The sequence below is a fragment of the Bison bison genome, unplaced genomic scaffold, assembly GCF_000754665.1.
Source record: "Bison bison bison isolate TAMUID 2011002044 unplaced genomic scaffold, Bison_UMD1.0 scf7180017864535, whole genome shotgun sequence".
Lineage (NCBI taxonomy): Eukaryota > Metazoa > Chordata > Mammalia > Artiodactyla > Bovidae > Bison > Bison bison.
In genome coordinates, this window is record NW_011495084.1 from 3,471,953 (window position 1) to 3,492,307 (window position 20,355).

General features: G+C 37.3%; 1 protein-coding gene across 5 annotated transcripts in view; it reads left to right on the top strand.

The window, feature by feature from the left end:
- METTL25 (methyltransferase like 25) overlaps positions 1–20,355 on the top strand; it is a 111,941-nt gene that overhangs the window by 858 nt on the left and 90,728 nt on the right. The gene's annotated exons all lie outside the window — the stretch shown is intronic.

The following is a 20,355-nucleotide window of genomic DNA, read 5'->3' on the forward strand; positions in this document are numbered from 1 at the left end:
CGTGACTCTTAGCGACCCCATGGACTGCAGCCTACCAGGCCCCTCCGTCCGTGGGACTGTCCAGGCAAGAGTACTGGAGTGGGTTGCCATTGCCTTCTCTGGGTGATTATGACCAAGAAGAAAATGTGAAGTTGCCCAGTGGTGTCCGACTCTTTGAGACCCCCATGGACTGCTGCACGCCAGGCCTCCCTGTCCCTCAGTGTCTCCTTAAGTTTGCCCAAGTTCACGTTCATTGCGTTGGTGATGCCATCAAACCATCTCGCCCTCTGCCCTGGCTTACTGCCCTCAGTCTTTCCCACCATCAGGGTGTTTTCCAATAAGTCAGCTGTTTGCATAAGATGGCCAAAATCTTGGGGCTTCAGCTTCAGCATCAGTCCTTCCACTGAGTATTCAGGGTTGATTTCCTTTAAGATTGACTGGTTTGATCTCCTTGCTCTCCAAGGGACTCTGAAGAGTCTTATCTACCACCACAATTGGAAGGCATCAATTCTTTGGCGCTCTGCCTTCTTTAGGGTCCGGCTCTCACAACTGTGTATGATCACTGGGAAGAACATACCCTTGACTGTTCAGGGACCTTTGTGGGCAAAGTGATGTCTCTGTTTTTTAATGTATTGTCTAGGTTTGTCATATATTTTCTTCCAAGGAGCACAGGTCTTTTAATTTCATGGCTGCTGTCACCATCCGCTGTGATTTTGGAGCCCAAGAAAATAAAGTCTGTCACTGTTTCCGTTTTCACCCATCTGTTTGATGGGACTGGATGCCATGAGCTTCAAGTTTTGAATGTTGAATTTTAAGCCTATTCGACAATAATACAATCTAGACCAGGATATTCACTTTTGAAGTGTATCTTACCCTGTTAAGTTTTTTTTATGTAAGATATTCAATTCTACAAATGGGCAGCTGCCTCTAGTATTAAAAATGATTTTTATAATGTACGTTTGTAAAGGAATATTAATTTTTGTTTAAGTAAAGATTATGAAAAGAAGGACATTTTCCCCGTTATATGAAATTTATTGTTCGTGTCAAAGAAGTGCATTTTTTGCTCTTTGACCAGATTTATATCTTCGTAAAGAATTGTTAGCCACTCTGTACAGTGTAATTTAGCTGTTAAATTTTTAGACTGTTTAGTCAGACAGGGTACAAATTCCAGTTCTACCAGCTCTGTTGTCTTAGGGAAGTTTGTTCATTCATTTATTCAGGGAACGTATACTTAGTGCCTGCTGTGTGCCAGCACTTTTCCAGGAGCTGGTTTCTGTGTGGAGGAGGTGTGGGTGGAAGCAGGAAGACAAGCCCGAAGGCTATTAAAATAGTCCAGGGTGGACTTCAGGTAATGGCCAGTTGAAGGGATCAGGCAGTTCCTCCAGCAGATAGCAATGACAAACACTGACTAGATTATTAAAGACAACAATTGGGAGTCTCTAGAAGATAACCAAACAGGGACAGAAATATGAGAAGAGTTTCTGTTGAGATATTGCTACTGATTGCGAAAAACTGTGAGTTCATGACTTTCTTGCGGGGCATCAGTGGAGAACACCATCCTTCCCGGCTCAAGATGGTCATGACAGAGTTCAGATCAGAGCAGATGGGAATTGAAGAAGCACCTTCTGGAAGGAAGGCCACAGAAGGACTGAAATCTAAGATATGAATGTAAAGCTGGATCACTGGACTGCACACACCCACCCACACACTGTTGACCCGGAGAGTCCCACAGAAACACTGACAAAGCCAGGGGAATGGTGACCCCTGGAAAGACAGAGCTCCCGGGGAGGTATGCAGGCTTGCTGCAACTTTGATAGGGTGTGTTCCCCTAAGTGTACACAGTTTGGGTAGCAAAGATCAAAAGCCTATGTGAATTCCTGTATCAAAGGGCAGAATTCAGGGCTGGTGGGATGACTGGAAACTTGGGCTGGGTCGCCTTGGGAACAAACTTAACCACAGAGAGATTGAACCTCCCTCCCCCCCTCCCGGCCACCCCCAATCTGACTGTCACGTGTACCCAAGTCTTTATCTGCCTGCTGAACTACACAGGCTCAGGGATATGCTGGAGAGAGGGTGCTGTAAATCAGCAGCTGAGCAGAGACGCTGGCTGCTGCATGGGGAAGGAGAGTCAGATTTCAGTGTGGGTCCAAGCAAGTTCGCTTCTCTTCGTAGAACAACAACAACCAAATCCTTAGAGAAATAAAGCAGCTCCCCTGCAGTAAGTTATCCACAATGCTGCTTTTCAACCAAAAACTGCTCAAGGTGCAGGGAAATAGGAAAGTGTGACTCCTGCTCAAAACACTGATTACAAGTGAGCCTTGATGCTCATTGTAAGTAGCTGTGTTCAAAGAATTAAAAGTGTGACCCAAGGAGGGGAAAATAATAGGAGCTGATCCTGATTGGGCTCAGATGTTGGATTTAAGTGGCTGTTATAAAATATGTTCAAAGAAGCAGAACAGAGTAGCCTAATAATTAAAGGGAAACACGATAATTGTATGACCTCCCTTATAATTCTTTTAATTGGAAGAGTACACACTCATTGACCCATAATTATATTAGTATTACACAATGTTACACGTTATCTGTTGCTGATAACACGCTCTCACACAGCGTGTGGGTCAGCAATTCAGGAGCAGGTGGACTGGCGGATCAAGCTTAGGGTCTCATGGTTTCACAGTCAAGATGTTACAGTTGCTGAAGGCTTGATGGAAATTGGAGAACTTGCCTCCACAGCGTCTCACTTACATAGGTGACGAGTTGGTGCTGCCTGTTGGAACAAGGCCTCTGTGTCCCACCACACGAGCATCTCCCAGGGGCTGCCTCCATGGAAGCTGCCATGTTTGCAGATGTTTTTGTTTCTGTCTGTGCTCATGATTGTGGACTTGGCCTGGTCATAGACTTTGTCTGGTATTGGTGTACTGTACCTGTTTTCATATTTAATAGGGAAGAGTGTGATCTGTGTGCCAGTGCCAGCCCAGCTATGAGTTGCTCTCGATCACAGTTGATTGCTATTGTAATTTTTTTTCCTTTTTCAAAAGTATAATATTACCTATCTTACAAAGGTGTAGTAAAGATGAAAGATAATGTGGTCTGGCTCCTGATACAGAACTGGGAATATAGCATGGATTCAACAAATTGTGGCTAATAAATGATGAGGGTTGTGGTAATGATGATTGTGATGGTGATGATACAATTAGGTCTTTCTTTCCTTGGAAAAAATATAGATTGTCAAGAACCTCTGGAAATGTATATGCTTCTATAGCAGCCTGTATATTTCATATATTAACACGTCATGCGGTTTTCATTGTCCACTGACTTCTCTGTCTGCAGTTAGATTAAAAAACAAAAGTACAGCGTTTGCCTTTTTTGTTTTTGTGTTCTTAGCATATCGAACAGTTTCTGGCATATAGATGAGTATATTATTCTTAAAGAATGAAGTGAAGCGTAGATCTATAAAGAATGTTATTGAAGGCACTTCTGGAAATACGGTACTGAACTAGATAGCTGTTATTTCTGATATTATATTTATCATCATTGTTTTTATATGGCTTATTCTAACTAATAGGCTTTATAACTTAATTTGAGAAAATAGAAAACAGTAACTATTCTTTCCAGCTGTGAAAATGCAGTACTGAAGATTACGGAAAGATACCCTGGGAATCTGGAGATAAAATCAAGGCAGGCATCATTTTGGGCTAAAATTTTTTAAAGTTTATTATATATATAGGTGAGATTAACCATCTGCAAAAAAAAAAAAAAAAATCAGTAGTGATACCTTATAAGTACTTTACTAATAAACAAGTGTTCTATATTTCATCTCAGGGATTAAGATTTTGTTTTACCAGCTTCAAGGGAACCAAACTGTTTTTTGGAAGTGATGATTATATATGTAAATCTGTAACATTCTCAAGTGAATTATCTTTTGGTCTTCAGGAGTTAATTGGTCTTCCTAAGTATAGAGAAATTTTTCAAAAGCAAAACAGAAGAGGTATTCTGATTTAGGATAGCCAAAATAGTTTATGAAGCAGAAATAGATCAAGACTACACAGGCAACTCAACCAGCTGCCCAGCTTGCTTAAGATTTTCTTTTAGAATATCTGGCTTTATCTGCCTTAGTTGCAATTCTAAAATTAGGAAAGAGTGTCCTCTCAAATGAATGATATGGGCTGTTGTTGTAAATGTATTTCTCAGTGTAAATTAATAAATTATAAAATCAGTTTCTTGTAAGTTTGCTTAGAATCAGTTGTGGAAAACCTATTCAGCTTTAAAGAAATACAGTTCCTGTGCCTGTAAAGCCAGCCTCCGTGACTTTGCCAAAGCCCAGGGCTGCTCGGAGACTCTGCCTGAGCCTCCAGGGCCTCTCTTGACTCTCTCCTTTCAGCCATATGCGGCATCTCCTGTTTCCTGTTGTCATCACTCACATGATCCTTACCAGGCATGGGTGCTGAATAAATGTTTAGAATTGGTTCCTTTTGGTAAGCATCTGCATAATTAATTTACTATCATTTTAATTGAACAACACAGGACGTTTTTGTCTATGATAGATTATTTCATTGAAGTTTCCCTTAAATTATTTTTATTGCATCTCAATAGATTAAATTGCTTTTTGGCCATTCTAAGTATTTTTTGTTGTTGGTGGTGATGGTAGTGATTATAGTGAATTAAAATTACACACATTTAATTTGAAACACATGAAACAAAAGCATGTTGGAAATAGAAAGTGAGAACAGCAGCGAAATAATTAGTGTCATCTGTTTCACTCTGTTGTGTTTAACTTTTATCTTTTCACTTCATATGCATTTTCCTGAGCTCTGTTTTCCCTTTTCATATTTCTTGGATCTTTTTAGGAGACTCAAGTGTGGACATAATTTCACAGGACAAAACGATAGTGGCAAGTGTCAGCCCAGTTTCTTGAGTTGCTACTATAATTATGTGTTAAGAGTGAACAAAAATGCAAACACATTTGTGGGAATGTGTTTGGATATTGGTCATCATTTTTAACTTAATCGATGTATGGAAAGTGCTTCTGATTGTTCCTTTTAGATGGGGCCATTTAGAGCTTGAATTTATTTTCTAGTTTTTAATGGTTACCCGCCTCCCCCCACTCCCGCAGCTTCTGATTTCCCTCATATCATTCAGTTATTAAGAAGCTGAGTAAAACAAAGTTTATGGAGATTCCTCTTTTCTATGGCAGTTTTTTCTGTCAGCCTATTCAAATTATATTTAGCCAATCTGAATAAATTTAAGTGTCTTCCATTTATCTAGATACTCCTGTTATTTGTTTGAATTATCAAATCATTAACCTTTCACTGGAAATTTGTTGTTATGGTAACCTGTCTTCATGGTTTTATCATGATTTAAATTAAGTTGAATTAAAACAAACAAAAAAAACTTGCCTAGAAGGCTTCATGTCTAATTGGGGTCTACATGTATTTTTTTTTGTTTTTTTACCTCTTCACTTCAATGATTAAAGAGGTCCTCTATAAATGACATTAGCAATCTTCTTATTACATTGGCTCATAATCTGCCAGCTCTTCGTTCTCCATTTCTCTTGCATCTGCTGCTTCCCATAACAAATAGTTCAGCTCCCTCCTTTTTCAATCTTGTGAAAAAATTTTAGCAATAACTTCCGAATTGTTCTCGCTTTCAGACTATTTCAATTGCTTCTCCATTCAAACTGCTTTCCAGTTATCTTCCAGAATCATAGTTCTTGTCTTGTTATTCCTTTACTCAAAAGTCATCTAGTGGGTTTTCATTTCCTGCAAAACAAAGCTCTTCACCTTCGATGTTATTTACTATCTTTTCTCCAGCTGTAACCTCAGCTGATAGTGTAAGCAAATAGGAGACAGCATGTACAGAATATGGTTTTGTGATTGTCACATACAGCCTTGAATCCTGTCTCTGTTACTCTAGTGTTGTGTAATCCTGTGTGGGCTTCCCTGGTGGCTCAGATGGTAAAGAGTCTGCCAGCAGTGTGGGAGACTGGGGTTCAATCCCTGGGTTGGGAAGATCCCCTGGAGAAGGAAATGGCAACCCACTCCAGTATCTTTGCCTTTTCTGAAAAATTCCATGGACAGAGTAGAATCTTGTGTGAATTAGTAAAGCTTTTGAGCCTCAGTTTCTTCATTTAAAAAATGGAAATCATAATTACTGTCTGAAAGGGTTGTGTAGAAGTCAATGAGATAACCTGTTAAAACCTGGCACATAACTGAGTGGGCATTTAATAAACATTAGCCATCATTTCCATATTCTGCTTTCCTCACGTAGAGGTGAATAGACTGAGAGTCAGAAGACTGGGTTCTAGTTCATATCTGACTCTGATTAGCTGTGTGTCTTGCACAGGGCAATTTGATCTCTGGTTCCTCTGGCTTTTCTAAAACCAGCTTGAACATCTGGAAGTTCATGGTTCACATCTTGCTGAAGCCTTTCTTGGAGAATTTTGAGCATTACTTTACTAGCGTGTGAGATGAGTGCAATTGTGTGGTAGTTTGAGCATTCTTTGGCATTGCCTTTCTTTGGGATTGGAATGAAAACTGACCTTTTCCAGTCCTGTGGCCACTGCTGAGTATTCCAAATTTGCTGGCATATTGAGTGCAGCACTTTCACAGCATCATCTTTCAGGATTTGAAATAGCTCAACTGGAATTCCATCACCTCCACTAGCTTTGTTTGTAGTGATGCTTCCTACCTAAGGTGTTCATTGGAAGGACTGATGCTGAAGCTGAAACTCCAATACTTTGGCCACCTGATGCGAAGAGCTGACTCATTTGAAAAGACCCTGATGCTGTGAAAGATTGAAGGCAGGAGGAGAAGAGGATGAGAGAGGATGAGATGGTTGGATGGCATCACGGACTCAGTGGATGTGAGTTTGGGTAAACTCTAGGAGTTGGTGATGGACAGGGAGGCCTGGAGTGCTGTGGTCCACGGGGTCACAAAGAGTTGGGCACGACTGAGTGACTGAACTGAACTTGCACAGGGCATTTAGTTGTACAATGAGGAAGCATCAACTTCCTCATCTAAGATGTCTAGGGTGTGCGTCAATAATGGAGGCAGAAGAAGAGCCAGCCTATCTCATATGGCTTATAAACATCTCTGTAATGACACACACACACACACACACGTATATATATATATATATATATATATTTTTTTTTTTTTTTTTAGCTCACTCACACAAGTCTAGAATTGCAGCTTCTCTTAAAAAAAGATGTGGCTCCCCAAAGTTCTAAAGATTATGGCTCTTGGTTTGTGGACTTCAGGCACTTTCCGTGTACCCCTGAAAATGTATTCAGGAGTTTGCTTCACGTTCTCAAAGGAGACCAAGAACCAAAGATAGCTGTGGATCATCTGGGTAAAAGACATCTGGTGTTGCTTCTAGTGCACAAAATATAATGACAAAGTATTTACCTCCAGATTTTATTAGTTCCTCTTGTTAAAGCCATGATCACAATGAAAGCCTGAGTCTTTTTTGGTGACTCTTTTCCAGTCACACTTTTTTAGTCACTCTTTAAAAAAAGGTGACTCTTTTTTATATATGGTTCAAAGAAATGGGGAAATCAAAGCTAATTTCAAGAGATTGATTGTGGGAATATCTTGAAGAATAATAATGAATGGTACCATTAGCAAAATTAGGAAAATCAGCTGAGGGAGCTGGTTGGGGAAATAATGCATTCAGTTCTAGATATATTGTGTTTGAGGTCACCCAAATAGAGATATTTAAGGATTCATATTCATTGACCCCAACCATTCACATACCACCTTAGATATTTAGAATTAGCTCCCATGTTTTATTTGAGTAATATAAATTATCACTGCTCTGGGCTACAAAGACCCAGAAGTGACTAAAGCGAATTTAATTCTATTGATATTTGAGAGGAAGGGGTGGGCAGTCCTGGAGCATCTCTTCTCTGACCTCTGCAGGATCAGTATTCTTCAGAACTTGCTGTGGTCATTGATAGACTTAAGACTAGTTCTTAAGGACTCTCTCTAAACCTGTTGACCTCTGGGTGCCTGACTATTTTTATAACCTAATTTAGTTTTGCAAACATTACTTAGCATCTTCTTGTTTGTTGTTCAGTGGCTCAGTCATGTCTGACTCTCTGCGACCCCATGGACTGCAGCTTGCCAGGCTTCCCTCTGCTTCTAAGTGTTAGTCTAAGCATCTTCTTAGACTTAACCTGTGCTAGGTGTTACGGGTGAATACGAAGATGTAGAAGGCATAATCTAGCTCCAAAAATTCACATTCCCAAAAGGAAGGTAAAAGACATAGTACTTGTAATACAAAACAAATGGGAAGATGAATGAAATATGCCTTTCTTTTGCAGAATTTTATTCTACTTTCTTCCTATTTGATGTGGTCAGAGAATTATTATATTCTTTCTAGATTAAGTGATATGTGAAAATCTGCAGTCTGAGCACGGCCCAAGAAAATGCTTTTCAATCTTTAAGGTTTTTTAAAAAAATTAAATTTCCAACTATGTGAGACTGCTTTTATCCAAAAGTAGTTGATTTCATTTTCTAAATAGATTTTTCAACATTGTTTATATTTGAAATGTTAAGCATCCTGCTGTAAGTATTTGAATTTTTGTATTGTTTTACAGGTTAATTTTATAATTCTCCACAATAAAATTCTAATTCTTCCCTTCCCTCTATGCCCCTCACATGTCAAGCTGTTTCTCTTTTGTTGTTTTATTCTTTTCTGTGTGTTTCTTAGGAATTTTTATGTTATTTTAATGACAATTGAAGTAATCTTCCATGACAACTATTTTTTTAATGTAAAAAATGACAGTATTTGTACAGTTTGTGCAGAATTTCACCATACATGGCTCTATCTTTATCAACAGGTATTTCTCAAAAATTATTATTAAGTGACTACTCTGTTGATTATGAAGGTGTTATCTAAATACAGTGAATCTATCCTTTTGTCTACAAAGCTCCATTTATAAACTTTTCATACTCCTTAATACTTTATAATATTTTCTACCAAAGACAGATTTAATAATGTAAATCACCTTTACACTCCAATATTTGAAAAAAAGATATTTGGAAGTATAATTTTGTTATTATCTTAAAATATTTTTTTTTTTATTGGGAGGGTTGTTTTTAACCTCACAAACTTTAACAGTGTAATTTATTTCTATTTCTGCTTTTTTTTTTTCAATCTTCCTTTCATTCTTCTGTTCACCTAGTGTGTGTAAATTTTTAATTTATATTTTTAGTCAAAAAGAAAATATGTGCTTCATTCTTCTGGATTAGGTGGTCGTATGTGTCATTTAGGCTATCTCTGGAATTACACAAAAAGATATCTACCTTACCTTCATTAGAAATTGAAATTTAGATTGTGCAAATTAAAACTATTTAGTGTGATTAACATATATTTTGTCAAATGAAACAGACTGACCTGTATGTTTTGGTAGCTCATATTATTTATGTTTTTTTGTTAGATGGGTATTATCTAAAAAACTCAAGACTAGTAATTTAGACCATCAACAATAAGAGAAGATCTGTTTAATACTAGAAATACTGGAAAGAAAGGGATTATCTTTTCAGGGTTGGATTAATTTTTAAACTGTGAAATTTGTATTAAGAATTAATAGCTCTATCAGTGATAAAAGAATAATTTTAGGTTGTTTTAAATATTTAAAATGATCTCTAGAAGCCAGAGGAAAAGTACTTAGTTGAATTGTCTGTTATAGTATTAACATTGGGCAAAGTAAAAGGTGAGGAAACAGTAAAAGATAGTGATTCTTAATCTCTTAGGTCACAGAGCCCATAAAAGGCTAATTCACATGAATGCTATAGTACCTCTTCCTTAGGAAAAAGGCATGTATGCTCACAAATGGACGTAACACTTTACAGACGGCTTTAGGTGATTCGTAAGCTTCTGTAGCTCTTAGACCTCAGGATAGGGACCACTGGTTGAAAGCATTTTTAGTGTTATAAAACTTTGTGACTTCATCTTGATTTAGACCAGTACTCTCAGTACTCACTCTTTTTTTCCTTGTCACTTTTTGTTCCTTATTATGATGTATATTTCCAGAATTTTCTTTCACTAATCTTTATGAAGTTCTGAAACTTCCCATGTGAGGGGAACTGTGTTTCAGATGTAACTGCAGAATATCTGACCAGTATCTTTAGGCAACACCAATGACAATTACTGAAACCGAATTCTTCCTCTTATTTGATGATTAAAATCAGAATGGTGAATGTAAATGTAAAGTTAGGTGGGCATTTTTTTGCTTATTCTCTATTCTGCAACCGCCTTGAATAATGGCCCCTAAAGAATAAAATTGATCTGTTTTTTTTTTTTTTTAATGAATTATACACATCATTTACAAGAATTAAGTAAAGAGCAAGATCTGCTGGAGTTATGGTAGGAACTAGATAGAGAAAGTGTATATTTAATGGAAATTCCTTTTGCACGTTCTTTTTGCTGGGCAAATGATTCTAACTGTATTCAGTTAAGAAATAGTAGAATAGACACCCATTTATTTTGTGCTAATGTTGAAATGGAGGTAATGGAATTTTGAATAAGAATAGCAGATAAAATTAAACTCAAGTTAATGAAATACACAATAGAGAAAAGTACAATTTTAAGGGAGAGGTGTGACTTTTTACGCTCTAAAAATTTCTTAGTAGCAATTTAATTATATTTACAATTACTGTTTACTTGGGACAGAAAGTCCTTTATTTTTCCTGCCTCAATAATAAACAAACTGGAAAGTCTTTTTTTTATTCTTGAAAGCCTGGAAGTCTAGGCTCAAGTCAATGTGTGTATAGAAAGGAAATATTGGTCTTCTCAGTAAGAGATCAATAGCAGTGTTAATTACTAAGATACTGCCATCCTTGAGGTATTGTGGGGCAGTGGAGCTTACACTGGTGTTCAGAAAACAACACCTGAAATAGGAAATGAGATGTCTGTGGTAGAAACAAGAGAAGAACCAAGAGATTGATTTAAGCACATACTGCAGTAAGGGTTCACTTTTAAAGCATTCTTTACAACGATCAAGCAGTTTTTGAAGTTTTAGAATATAGAATTTATTTTGTATTTTACTAACAAAATCATATTTGACTTTTTAAATTGAATTTATTTTTCAGAAAATATTTACAAACATTTAATTTATCTCTCAGTGCTTCTAATTTTAAATGGAGTTTGAAGTTGTAGAATTTCTCATCATCTGTCTCTTGATTTTGGTTATTTTCTGAAAAGAGAGACTTCTGATAAAGGAAATTAAAGCATTATAGTAAAGCAGACTTCACCTCTATATTAGGTCTCTAAAGCATGGTGAGGATTATAACCTAGCTACCGAATTTCATATCAAAATCAGTAAAAAGTGTCATTGGTAATAATATTCTCTCTTGAGCTTTCAAGCTGATTCTAGGACATGGTGCCCACTGCTGACCATGGGCTGCCATGTACTGAGAAGTTCTTGCTTTCATCCTACTTATTCTACAAAACCCAGTGCCAGCTCTTAGACTTGTGCCTCAAATTGTAGCTTACCTGTCTCTACTCATGCTTTCATCCTAATGATTGAGGACTTGCATCCAATTTCTAGAATCCAAACGTCCTTTTTCCCAGCAGGCCTTGTATTTAGAAACTGTATTGGTCATTGTTACAAGTTCTTCTCTAGTAGCCTATATGGTACTCCGCCTAATGTTTGAGTATTTTCTACCCCATATTTTTCTAACAAAGTCCCAAGTGTCATATTAGAAGGCTCAGTTACTTAGTCTGGATGTAGTGGTTTAGGAGTTGTCTACTGTGTTCTAGGCTGTTTTTGGATGAGTGTATATGTACACAAATACATATATACATGTAAGTATATGTCTGGTTTGGTGGTTTAGTCACTAAGTCGTGTCCGACTCTTGCAATCCCATGGACTGTAACCTGCCAGGCTCCTCTGTCCATGGGATTCTCTAGGCGAGAATACTGGAGTGGGTTGCCATTTCCTTCTCCAAGTATATGTGTATTTGTGAATATTCTCATATTTGTACACGTGCTTATGATTCCCTGATGGCTCAGTGGTAAAGAATCCGCCTGCTAATGCAGGAGACATGGGTTTTGATCCCTGGGTTGGGAAGATAACCTGGAGGAGGAAATAGCAACCTCCATTTTCTTGCTGGGAAAATCCCATGGACAGGAAAGCCTGGCAGGGCTCACGGGGCCACAAAGGGACTGAGTCCCTGAGCACACACACACACACACGTATGTGCTTATGTATGCGTGTGTTCCTTAAAATATTGTAAAATAGATATTTGCCCCTATTTTATAGATGCAGGTGTCAAGTCTTATAACGGATAAATAGATTACTCATGGCCATAGAGGGAGAGACAGTCTGAGAACCAGAATTCACACCTAGTTCTTGCTTATTCGTGTACCCATTCTAGTCATTGAGTGCCTGCTATGATAGGAAATCATTCGAGGTTTCCTCAGGACACAGCAATGAACAAAGATCTGTGTCCTTTAGCATATTGCTATGTCACATGATGATAAGTACTATAAAACACTGATGAAGATCAGTGAGGAATGAGAGCTGAGAGAAGTTGCAGCTTTAAATAGGGTTGTCAGAGACGTTTTCACTGAAATGGTGACATTTGAACAGAGACTTGAAGGAAAATATCTGAGGGAAAATGGTATCAGAGGAAAAAACAAGAGGAAGGCCTGAGTAAGTGCATCCCGTGTGACATCTTGAAAGATTTATTTTTTACTTATTTTTATTTATTTTTTATATACCAAATCAGTTTCCTAAACTGCTGTTGTTTTGTAAGTTGTTTTTATTTCCTTCAAATTAAACTATGAAAATGGTCTATTAAATACTGTGTATTTACTCTAAGAAATATTAGAGTAAAAACTGATTTTCCTAGTTGTATAAATAATTAAATGTAAAAATGCTTTTGAAATTGTTCCATGTACTTTATACATTCATTGTGATGTAATGTTGGCACAGTAAGTATATGCATATCAATTTCTTGTTAATTATATCATACTTTCTAAGAGCACGGTTTAGTCTTGAGATAACATTTTTTTTCATTTCATATGCAACCATAAATTATGCTGGAGCTTTTGTAAAAAGTTTCCTAGCACATAATTGAGTAACATATATTGATTTATTTTAAAAGGCCACAGTATATATTCTCTTTCTGTCTTACATAGATTATAAGGTTATGGGTATATTTAAGCATTCATAAAATTTAATATACCCCATGTTTAATTTTCATACTTCAGCAAGACAGCTTTAACTTTTGATTGAAGTCTGGTAAACAAGTATAAAAGATTGAAGCCTAAAGTCAACTCTTGTGGAAATGCTTTCAAATGTGTAATTAAACTTGCATCAACTTTAAATTTCCATTTTAGGAAACATGTAAAATTCATCTCAACCAACACTGAGCATTGTGCTTTGGAAGTTTTATTGCTAAGGAAAAAAAAAAATTACTATTTCGGTAACAGTGGTGGTGTTAATAGAATCTGAAACGTGGCAGTGATGGGCAAGTTAAAGGGGGGCGGTTCCAAATGCAAGACATTGTTCCATTAGGATTAATGGGTGACTGGATATGTGGATTGAGGGAGCAAGGAGCATTGATGATGTAAAGATTTTTAACGTCAGCACTGGGTGACTGATGCCAGTGTTAAACAGGAGAGGAAATAGGAGGAGGGGAAGTTTTGGTGAGCATAAGAAGGTTCATTTCAGTTTGGGGCCTTTTGAATTGGAGACATCGGTAGGTCATTATGTAGCAGTGAGTCCATAACATTTCTATTGTAATAAGAGGGCACTGTTGATGTCTTCCTGAAAGTCTGGACCATAGGAAATTTTCAGGCTGTGTGATTATAACAGTCGTGACCTTTGCCCTAACCCTTATAACACAGGTAAACGTCAGAATTTAGCACATAGCTGCATTTTATCTTACCTCACTTTTCTAAATGTTCTAAATCACTTTTGTCTCCCCTTGCGATGGTGAACATCAGGGCTGAGATGAGGATTTATGCTCTTCCAACCGGCTTGGCAGTACTCTTGAAGTCTTCATAGTGGCCTCAGTGATGACTGCTACCACAGAATCTTAGAATTTCTTTCTCCCAGTGTGCCTGGTGGTGCCACAGTAGTAAATGCACTGAGGAATTGCTTGCATCCATCCATTCATTCATTCCCTACTTACTGAGTACCTGCTGTGTGCAAGGTGTTACAGCTTTCCACCTAGGCGTGAAACAGTGGGGTGCTTAGTTTGCACAAACAGAAAACCACAACAGCATCATAAAAACGTTTACTTTTCAGGGACTTATCAGTTGTTTTATATGTAGAAATTACTCTTTAATGTCTTAATCTTGAAATCACTTGTGGTAAAGAGGAAGCTATTGGGGGGAGTGAGGACAGTGAAATGATTAAGAAGATAAAATGAGTTTGAACCTATCTTAAGATATTACCATTATTGATCTCTGCCAGAGGGAATTCTTGTTAACTTATTCTGACAGATCTGCCCGGAACTTTTTTAAATGCTGTCTTTCCTGAGTTTGTTTCTTGTCCACCCAACTCACCACTGTGGCATGTTGATTGAATGTGGGAACACAGCCTTGGCCCACATGCCTTGCTACTTAGTGTTTGTGGGAACCTGGCTAAATTGCAGCCCCTCTAAGTGTTGATTTCTTCCTCTGTAAGTGTGGATAGGAGCACAATATAACTAGCTGAGAAGTCTTTTCCATTAAATATCAATTGTTTGGCACAGCGCCTAAGAGGTAGTATATGTACAATAAATGTTAGCAGTAATAGTGATGAGATAATTGTGAATCCTAACTGTCCTCTTAAAAGTGCTAGGTAATAGTGTAGTAAAATATCAGACATTTAGTTTTGAAATTTTATTTATATTAAAATTATATATTCATTGATTGTTTCTATTTTATTTCTAGCTTTGAAACATTATTATTTATTTCTCTACTTTGAGATTTTCATAATCCAACATGTGTATGTATAACCTTTCTTTCCTTGTACATTGGTCTCTGCTGTAAAAAAAAGTACTCAGAGATATCCTGATCTCATATTTAATAGAATTAACTTCTCCCTTGCCTCTTTGCTGTTTTTGCTCTCTCATGCCCAAGTCTTGTAAGACACTTCTGTCTTGTAAGAAACTTGTGTCTAATCTGTCTTGTAAGAAACTTCTGTGGGTGGACAGAAAAATAAGAGTAGATAAAAACAAAGCATGTAATAAAGCAGAGCAGATAATTCCAGTAGAGGGAGATATTGGCAAAGTAATCAAGCCACATAATATGCAGGTGCAACAGGCATCAAATTTAAAAATGAAGCTTTTCTTGGGTACAAAGTTTAACTAATCAAGAATTAATTAAATAACAAGTTGAGTAACACTGTGGTTTCTGTTTTGCTAGTTGCCAAACCCAAGCTCAGTATACAGGTACCTGGGAATGCACTATGCAGATGCAGACACCATTTCCATCCCAATGGACTTACTGTTTCAGAAATGGCAGTGAAGGTGACCGTTGATACCTCTCTTTCTCCGAATCTCTAAACATCTTAAATAATGGAAGTTACAGGTTGGATCATTTGAAAACAAAGTCACAAAAGCTTTATTTTCGTAACTCAAAAAATTTTTTTCACAGATTTCTAGATTATCTGAATAAACTGGTGTAGCCTCAAACAACAGGACTGAATCAGAACACTTTTTTATATAAGTAAATTAATAAAAATTTAGTCTCTTTGCAGTTTGGATCTCCAAATTTCTGAAATTACTAAGAGGCCTATAATTAAAAACAAATTAACGGGATTAATTTGACTTGGATGGGAATTTTTTCATATATTTTCAGTAGGATTGATTCAGTAGTTAAATTGCTGTGAACATTTACTTTTCCAACAGAAACATCACATTTCTTTCTGTTGGCAACCTTGTCCAATAACTGACTACTTTAATAGTCCCTCTGCACTCTGAGATTTAATGCTCTTATTTCTATCACACTCTAAGAATTTGTAGCCCTGGTACGTAGGGATGTTGAGACTGCCCTTAAAACTGAGACTCACTTAATAGTTGACTGAGTTTTCCCCACTGTATCATGCCTAAATATTGTGATGTAGATTTTATTACTTTTGGCTGCATTAGTAAATTCAGTTTGTAAAATGTCCAAAGAACTTTATATAATATACAAAATGTATTTAAAATAAACTTGTAGTAATCTTATAGTTTAAATTTCTACTTAATTGCTTCAGAAATGGAGATTATACATCTCTGCTAATTTTCTTGTTAATTTAGTAAATATTGCTAGTAATACTATCAACTTATAGATATTAACTTTCAAACAGTACTGTCTTAAACATGTAGTTTTCAGTTAGCATTCTGTAAACCCTCATCAGTTTTCTTGCTTTTAATTTTTGCCAGGAAGCATCATTGCTTTTCATGTTTAAATAGGTTTTTATAATTTCATAGGTAACTTTGGAGGATCATCAATGCTAGAAAAAATTTCATAGCATATATTGCGGTTTGTCTGGTAGAACCTAAGTTGTTCCCTAAATTGCACCATGCTTTTGTAAAGTGATCATTTTAAATATTTTATTTAACCACTAGATGTGTTTTTTGATTATTAAAAATATTTTTTTGGTAAATGGACTTGAAAATGAACTACTCTATCCAAAGAGTTTCTTTGAGCTACTGCCTATAAATCAGAATGCTTTTTTTGAAAAAACTTTGATAAATAAATTAACATGCATTAAAAGTGTCTATAGACAAATGAAACTGAACAAATAAAGAGCAAATCTATATTATGTGTGTTCGTTGGAATAGGCAAGATTATGCTGCAGTAATAAACCTAAAGACTCAGTGACTGAAAACAGTGATGTTTATTTTTCATGTATACTGACTGCATGTTCCTTGTAGTTTGACAGCAGCGATGTCTTTCTTGTCATCTCTTGGGGACTCAGGTTGAGGGAGGTTCTATTTTGACATGTCTTTACAATTACAGTTCTAGGCAAAGAAAGTATAGTGAATTTTTTGATGTTTTTAAAACTTCTGCCTGAAAATGGCATAGTTCATTCACCTTGGTGAGATGCAGCCACATCTGAGTTCAATAGGGTGTATGATCCTCACACAGAGAGGGACACGGGGTGTTTAAAGAGTGGTGGTTTGCTCTGCTAAAGCACTGGGCAGCTATCAGTAGTTTCTATATGAAGTTTAGACAACGTCTGCTGTAAACTGACATTGGAAGAAAATGAACAGTTTTTACATAATCACATAATCATAACCTGATTAATTTTAGAACTATATTGAGAGTTTATTGAACAAACACACATGCACACACATACAAAAACACCACTCATAGGTCTACATGGTCCAGTGAATCAGGGTGCAGGGACTTTTTTATAGTAATATTTATACCATTAAAGGGCTTCTTTGATAGTTCAATTGGTAAAGTATCTGCCTGCAATGCAGGAGACTCCGGTTTGATTCCTGGGTAGGAAAGTTCCGCTGGAAAGGGATAGGCTACCCACTCTGGTATTCTTGGGCTTCCCTTGTGGCTCAGCTGGTAAAGAATCTGCCCGCAATGAGGAAGACCTGGGTTCAGTCCCTGGCTTGGGAAGATCCCCTGAAGAAGGGAAAGGCTACCAACTCCAGTATTCTGGCCTGGAGAACTCCATGGACTGTAAAGTCCACGGGGTCACAGGAGTCAGACGTGACTGAGCAACTTTCACTTTCACCATTGAAAATATTGCTGTTGTTCCACCTGCAGTGTGGACAGGGTGTAACAGCACTGGATGGACTACCTTCTTTAAATATATGGTTGTATGTCCGCCAGGATCATTCATAAATCTAATGACCGTATTTCAGTTTAGCATGGTTTTAAATGTTTTTCTTTCCTTCTTTCTTTTCTTGGTTTTTGAAAGATCAAGAACAAAAATACCAAATTATATGTGGAATCTAAGTATATATGTGTATAGTGTATTATGAGAAAACTAGCTGCTACAAATAAATAGCTAATAGTTTAAATAATAAATATAATGGAACCATTAGTGATATTTTCAAAACTCACACCAAAATGAAAATGTAATTTGTTGTAAGATCAATGTTTTTCATTTTTTTATAGTTTTTAAAAATTTATTTATTTTTAATGAAAGGATAATTGTTTATAGTATTGTGTTGGTTTCTGTCATACATCAACATGAATTAGCCATAGATATAAATGGAGAGGCTCTATACAGTCAGCAAGAACAAGACCAGGGGCTAACTGAGGCTCAGATCATGAACTCCTTATTGCAAAATTCAGACTTAGATCGAAGAAAGTAGGGAAAACCACTGGACCATTCAGGTATGACCTAAATCAGATCCCTTATAATTATACAGTGAAAGTGACAAATAGATTCAAGGAATTAGATCTGGTAGACAGAGTGCCTGAAGAACTATGGACAGAGGTTCGTGACATTGTGCAGGAGGTGGTGATCAAAACAATCCTCAAGAAAAAGAAATACAAAAAAGCAAAATGGTTGTCTGAGAAGGCCTTACAAATAGCTGAGAAGAGACAAGAAGCAAAAGGCAAAGGAGAAAGGGAAAGATATATCTATCTGAATGCAGAATTCCAAAGAATAGCAAGGAGAGATAAGAAAGCTGTCCTAAGTGATCAATGCAAAGAAGTAGAGGAAAACAATAGAATGGGAAAGATTAGGGATCTCTTAAAGAAAATTAGAGATACCAAGGGAACATTTCATGCAAAGATGGGCTCGATAAAGGACAGAAATGGTATGTACCTACAGAAGCAGAGGGTATTAAGAAGAGATGACAACAATACACAGAAGAGCTATATGAAAAAGATCTTAATACCAGGATAAACATAATGGTGTGATCACTCATCTAGACCCAGACATCCAGGAGTGCAAAGTCAAGTGGGCCTTAGAGAGCATCACTATGAACAAAGCTAGTGGAGGTAATGGAATTGCAGTTGAGCTATTTCAGATGCTAAAAGATGATGCTTTAAAGTGCTGCAGTCAATATGCCAGCAAATTTGGAAAACTAAGCAGTGGCCACAGGACTGGAAAAGGTCAGTTTTCATTCCAGTCCCCAAAAAGAGCAACACCAAGGAATGTTCATACTACTGCACAATTGCACTCATCTCACACGCTAGCAAAGTAATGCTCAAAATCCTTCAAACTAGGCTTCAAAAGTATGTGAACCGTGAACTTCCAGATGTTCAAGCTGGATTTAGAAAAGGCAGAGGAACCAGAGATCAAATTATCAACATCCATTGGATCAGAGAAAAAGCAAGATAATTCCAGAAAAACATCTACCTCTGCTTCATTGACTATGCCAAAGCCTGTGACTGTGGATCTCAACAAACTGTGGAAAATTCTTAAATAGATGGAACTACCAGACCACCTGCCTCCTAAGAAACCTGTATGCAGGACAAGAAGCGACAGTTAGAACCTGATTTTGAACAACAGACTGATTCAAAACTGGGAAAGGAGTACGTCAAGGCTGCATATTGTCACCCTGCTTATTTAACTTATATGCAGAGTATATCATGCAAAATGCCAGGCTGGATGAAGCACAAACTGGGATCAAGATTGGTGGAAGAAATATCAGTAACCTTGCATATTTGATGACGCCACCTTTATGGCAGAAAGCAAAGAGAAACTAAAGAGCCTCATGATGAAGGTGAAAGAAGAGAGTGAAAAAGCTGGCTTAAAACTCAACATTCAAAAAATGAAGATCATGGCATCCATTCCCATGACTTTATGGCAAATAGATTGGGAAACAATGGAAACAGTGAGAGACTTTTCTAGGCTCCAAAATCACTGTGGACAGGACTACAGTCATGAAATTAAAAGATGCTTGCTCCTTGGAAGAAAAGCTGTGCAAACCTAGACAGCATGTTAAGGATCAGAGACATTACTTTGCAGCAAAGGTCCGTCTAGTCAAAGCTATGGTTTTTCCAGTAGTCATGTACAGATGTTAGAGTTGAACCATAAGGAAGGCTGAGCTGAAAAACTGATGTTTTTGAACTGTGGTGTTGGAGAAGACTCTTGAGAATCCCTTGGACTGCAAGGAGATCCAACCAGTCCATCCTAAAGGAAATCAACCCTCAATATTCACTGAAAGGACTGATGCTGATGCTGAAGCTGAAGTGCCAATACTTTGGCCACCTGTTGTGAAGAGCTGACTCATTAGAAAAGACCCTGATGCTGAAGAAGATTGAAGGCAAGAAGAGAAGGAGACAACACAGGACAAGATGTTTGGATGGCATCACTGACTGAATGGACATGAGTTTGAGCAAGCTCCGGAAGATGGTGAAGGACTTGGAAGCCTGGTGTGCTACAGTCAATGGGGTAGCATCAGATCAGATCAGATCAGTCGCTCAGTCGTGTCCGACTCTTTGCGACCCCATGAATCGCAGCACGCCAGG